The sequence below is a fragment of the Mustela nivalis genome, assembly GCF_964662115.1.
Source record: "Mustela nivalis genome assembly, chromosome: 4".
Lineage (NCBI taxonomy): Eukaryota > Metazoa > Chordata > Mammalia > Carnivora > Mustelidae > Mustela > Mustela nivalis.
In genome coordinates, this window is record NC_139023.1 from 30,553,077 (window position 1) to 30,559,423 (window position 6,347).

The window sequence follows — 6,347 nt, forward strand, 5'->3', positions numbered from 1 at the left end:
TTTTACTGCCTCTGTAAGGAAACGGGCGGTAAAATTGATTCCAAGAATGTATCCTGGGAAAGTTTGGACCAGAACAAAAGGTGGAAAAGAGTTGCACCCTGAACTGCCATAAGTCTCCCATTATTTTCAAATTACGGTTTCAACAAATACTGACCTTGCGGAGGGCAAGTCTTTGGCCAAGTAACGTGGGTGATGATAAGAGATCATGAGACCTCTGTAGCACGTTCAGTGTCTGTCTCCCACTCTCTCTCTTGGGCTTTTCTAGAATATCTGAAGTTTGGTGCAGAGGAATGAGACAACAGCTGCGTTGATGTTCACCGTTGTATTGGTTCTAGTTCGTTGTTGGAGTACTATAAATCAAAACAATACTTGATACAACAGTAATTGCTACCACCTTTGTTAGAGAGTAAATTTAGCAGCTACCTTGAATTATAATGAACACAATAATTCATAGCAGTTGCATATAAATCAGTTGCAAAGTGCAAGAATTTGAATGTTATTCTCTTTGCTTTCACTATATATACTGCTATTATATACTTAATATTTTCCTTAAATCAAATTACCTTTTATACTTAATTTATTTAAAAAAATTTTGTATCATTACCATAAATAAAAAAGCATTGTGACCTGCCATGAATTAAAATAAAACCGTAAAAATAAGTGTAATTCGTTTAAAAAATTGATTCAGGGGGCGCCTGGGTGGCTCAGTGGGTTAGGCCGCTGCCTTCAGCTCAGGTCATGGTCTCAGGGTTCTGGGATCGAGTCCCGCATCGGGCTCTCTGCTCAGCAGAGAGCCTGCTTCCCTCTCACTCTCTCTCTGCCTGCCTCTCCATCTACTTGTGATTTCTCTCTCTCAAATAAATAAATAATCTAAAAAAAAAAAATTGATTCAGTGCTAAGATCTCACCTAGTAAAGGCTCTGAATCTCTCTTCATTAAACATATAGATTAGCAGGACTCCTGAGTGCTCAGTCAGTTGAGCAACTGGGGTGGGGGTTTCATAATCGGGTGGTGTGTTCCAGTCAGATGTCTGGCTTGGAGCCTGCTTAGGAGTCTCTGTCTCTCTCTGGCCCTGGCCCTCTCCCCTAACTCGTGACTCTTACTTGTGGGCATGCTCTTTCTCAAAACGAAGAAGCAAAAAACAAGAACAAACAAATGTAGATCAGCAGACATTAGAGAAACATTAAAAATGTTATGTTAAAAACATAGCAGTAAACAAAGGTTTCTCTCCTTGACCTAATTAGTAGTATTGAAATAAAATTAAAGGAGAATTTTCTTGGGGCAACTGGGTGACATAGTCAATTAAGCATCTATGTACCTTCTCCTCAGGTCGTGATCCCCAGGGTCCCGGAATCCAGCCCCAGTTTGTTGGGCTCCTTGCCCTGCAGGGAGCCTGCTTCTCCGTCTCCTACTGCACCTGGCTTGTGTTCTCTCTCTACCTCAAATAAATAAATAAAATCTTAAAAAGAAAAAAAGAAAAGGTGAATTTTCTCTTTATGATTGGCTATTCTCATCTAAAAGCATCTTGGTACTTTCATAAGTCCCACCCTTTGGGAACACTGCTGTATCTTATGTAGTTGATGCTACATTCCCAAACCTACAGATGTAATATGTATTCATTAGAAAAATAACCACTGAGAATTCCTAAGGGTACTGTACTTGATACAGAAATTCAAAGAAATTAAGTAAGTTGTCTGAAATTATATAATAGTTAAGTAGAAAAATCTGTATTTGAAACCAAAGCTCAACTGTCTGCAATATCTTTAGCAGCACAAGTTTATTTAGTTTTCAGTTTGGGAAGAAGGGGAGTTTGAGTCTCTAAAATTTCAAAGTAGAGATATATTTTCCTCTGGTCCTTGAAGGATAAAAAGTTTTTCTCAAAGAGATAACTAGAGCCTAACCAAGCAGAGGAATTAGGAACAGCATAATTACATTTACTATGTTCCCAGTACCGCTCTACACACATTCAGTCTATCAACTTTTTAAATCCTTACAGAGCCCTCTAAGATAGGTACTCTTGTAACTATTTCTGTACAGACATCTGAGGAAAATGTGGTTTTTTAAGTAACTGCCTGGAGCTACACAGTTAGTGATGAAGTGGGCTTTGAGCCCAAGAAATCTGGCTCCAGAATCTGCACCCTTAGCCATTCCATTAAATTCTGCTGAGCAAGGGTAAATGAGTAAAAACATATGATCTGCTACATTAATGATCAGTAGAAGCAAATGCGCAGGTTTTGAGATGGTGACATTTTACTTGAAGCAAGGATTTCTGAGGAGTTTGTGGATTAAAAACTCACATAAATCAAAAATAATTTCCCCTTAAGAATAACTATAATAGGGAGATTACAGCCTTACATATTCTATCAATCCACAACTATCATATTTATGTCTGTTGTATGCATGTATTTTAAAACATCCAAAAGGCTTATTGGTGTGCTAGGGCTGCCATAACAAAGTGCCATACACTGGGTGGCTTAAACGACAGAAACTTGTTTTCTCACAGATTTGGAGTCTAGTAGTCCAAGATCAAGGTTTGAGTCAGCAGGGTTGATTTCTCCTGGGGCCTCTCTCCAGGGCTAATCGTTGATTGTTTACTTGTGTCTTTACATGGTCTTCCTCTGTACTTGTCTGTGTCCTAATCTCCTCTTATAAGCACGCATCATTTTAGATCTGCGCCAACCCTAAAAACCTCGTTCTAACTCAACTACCTCTTTAAAGACATTATCTTCGAATACAATCGTATTCTGAAGAATATCCACATATGAATATGGATTTAGTCCATAACAAAGTGAATAATAAAAACACAATATATAAATAATTTTAGCACCTCTAAATTTGTTTCAAAGTTATTGCAGAGAATTTTAACACTAGTATACTATTAATGTTTAAAATAATATTACAGTAGTCCTCACAAAGCACATGCACAAATTTATAAGCATATCCACAGGATGTTGACACAGGAGTTGCAATACAGCCGTTAGGCAGCTAAAATGCTGCCATCATGTGTCTCCAGTGGAAAATACAGCTTGAAATTCACGTTTTAAGTCAGTTTTTAAAATCTATGATTATTTTCAGAGTTTCATATATTTTCAAATTAGGGCTTTATAAATATTTTTAAATCACAAAATATGGGACGCCTGGGTGGCTCAGTGGGTTAAGCCGCTGCCTTCGGCTCAGGTCATGATCTCAGGGTCCTGGGATAGAGTCCCGCATCGGGCTCTCTGCTCGGCAGGGAGCCTGCTTCCCTCTCTCTCTCTCTCTGCCTGCCTCTCCATCTACTTGTGATTTCTCTCTGTCAAATAAATAAATAAAATCTTTTTAAAAAATCACAAAATAGATGGTATTTGAGGAAAGAAGGCGTAAAGTGGCAGGTGTTATATATGGAAAAAACAACCTCACCCAGGTTTGTGAAGAACTTTAAGTAGGGTCTTGCTAGTTAACATTTCACCATTATCCTGTGCAGAAGCTATTATACCATAGGCAAGGAAAAAACACACTGGTTTTTGTTTTAGGAAGCCTACTTTAACAATGATGTGTACATAGATTGAAGAAGAAAGCAGATGAAGTGATGAGAGAAATGGGACAGAGAGATGAGAGGCTCCCATTTTTATAATCTAGGTGGGACACAGCAGGGGCCTCAATAAGTCACTGCAGAGAATAGAGTTGAGAGAGTAATTGGTGGATATTTTGGAGATAGAATTAACAGGGTTCATCTGATGTAGAAAGAGGGTGGAGTCCAGGATAGCTTCATATTTTATAGCTTCGGTATATTGGAAAATGTAATGGATGTTTACTAGAATGTGAAACTTAGATACTCAGTATATAACAGGTTTTTATAAATGGAGCTTGGGGAAAAAGTTCAGGGCTAAAATTTTAGAAACCACATATAAAAAGACAACTAAAAACTATGGGAGTTTTTGAAATCAGAGAGTAGGAAATAAAATAGTTGAGAAAAAAACCAGACACACACACTAAGTAGGATACTCTTTTGTGAAATGAGAGAAACAGTTCACAGTCACAAAAGAGCACATATGATGTTTGCTTACATTTTTTTTTTTTTTTTAGAAATTCTGGTAAGTATTCAAGAGCACAATATTAAGTCAGGAAGGCAAAAATGAAATAGATATTAGTAGTACTCAAATTAATAGTACTCAAAGAATTCACAATCAAAGGAAGAAGGCCATTATATAAAAGATAATTGTTTCTTTCCATAGTTTGGTGACTATGGCCATTGTTGCTATGAACATTGGAGTCAGATGACCCTTCTTTTCACTACATCTGTATCTTTGGGGTAAATACCCAGTAGTGCAATTGGAGGATCATAGGGAAGCTCTATTTTTACTTTCTTTTTTTTTTTAATTTTTTAAAATTAATTTATTTATTTTCAGAAAAACAGTATTCATTATTTTTTTTCCACACCCAGTGCTCCATGCAATCCGTGCCCTCTATAATACCCACCACCTGGTACCCCAACCTCCCACCCCCCTGCCACTTCAAACCCCTCAGATTGTTTTTCAGAGTCCATAGTCTCTCTTGATTCACCTCCCCTTCCAAATTCCCCCAACTCCCTTCTCCTAACACCCCTCCATGATATTTGTTATGCTCCACAAATAAGTGAAACCATATGATAATTGACTCTCTCTGCTTGACTTATTTCACTCAGCATAATCTCTTCCAGTCCCATCCATGTTGCTACAAAAGTTGGGTATTCATCCTTTCTGATGGAGGCATAATACTCCATAGTGTATATGGGCCACATCTTCCTTATCGATTCGTCTGTTGAAGGGCATCTTGGTTCTTTCCATAGTTTGGCGACCGTGGCCATTGCTGCTATAAACATTGGGGTACAGATGGCCCTTCTTTTCACGACATCTGTATTTTTGGGGTAAATACCCAGGACTGCAATTGCAGGGTCATAGGGAAGTTCTATTTTTAATTTTTTAAGGAATCTCCACACTGTTCTCCAAAGTGGCTGCACCAACTTGCACTCCCACCAACAGCATAAGAGGGTTCCCCTTTCTCCACATCCTCTCCAACACACATTGTTTACTGTCTTGTTAATTTTGGCCATTCTAAGTGGTGTAAAGTGGTATCTCAATGTGATTTTGATTTGAATCTCTCTGATGGCTAGTGCCCTTCAACATGGAGGACATGGGGAGTTGAAGAGGAGAAAGAAGTTGGGAGAAATTGGAGCGAGGAGAGGAACCATGAGAGACTATGGACTCTGAAAAACAATCTGAGGGTTTTGGAGGGGTGGGAGTGGGAGGTTGGGTGAGCCTGCTGGTGGGTGTTATGGAGGGGACGTATTGCATGGAGCACTGAGTGTAGTGCATAAACAATGAATTCTGGAACACTGAAAAGAAATTTAAAAAATATATATTTTTAAAAAGATCATTGTACTACAGTGTTGTAACTGCTAGGACAGAAATGTGGATAGGTTGTCATAGGAGATCAGAAAGGAAGCATCTTCCACACTCTTCACACATTCTTCTGATAGATTTCAAAACCATTCCACCGGCCACAAAGTTATTCCCCTTGGGTGTAAAGTTTTTTTTTTTTTTTTTTTTTTAAGATTTTTTCTTCATTTATCTGACAGAGATCACAAGTAGGCAGAGAGGCAGGCAGAGAGAGTGGAGGAAGCAGGCTCCCTGCAGAGCAGAGAGCCCAATGTGGGGCTCGATCCCAGGACCCTGGGATCATGACCTGAGCCGAAGGCAGAGGCTTAACCCACTGAGCCACCCAGGTGCCCCTGGGTGTAAAGTTTTAACCAGGCTGAGAATTGGAAGGGGAGGGTGGCATTCATCACCCTATATGAGCAAAGGTGTGATACACATAGGAAGCTTCTAGCATTTTTAGCTTGCAGGAGTTTACAGAATTCAGAAAGAGATGAAGCTGGAAAAGAAATCAGAAGCAAGACCCTGTAAGGAGGAGCTGGGACTTTATGTTGTAGGTTATTATAGCCACTGCAGGGTTAGGCAAGGGGAGTAACATGGGAAGTTCACGTTTCATGTAAGTCTTTCTGACAGCCGCTTGAAGGCAGGGGTAAGTTAGGTCTAAGAGATAAATGAAGATAGCCTATTACGGCAGTGGTAGTATGGAAGGGGAAGAAGTAAATTTGACTAGAAGGCAAAATTAGCCTGCCTTGAAAAGATAATAGAATGTGAAAAGGCAACTTTTACAAAACCAAAGGAAAAAAAGGGGGGGAAAGAGCATTTTCCTATTTCACATTTGAAATGTATCCACTGGTCTGTAATTTTCATTCATTGCAGGTATCATCTATTGGTTTAAAAGATTAAGTAAGAACACAGGAGAAGAGGCAGTGTTTTGTTTTGTCCCAGTGAGACTCTT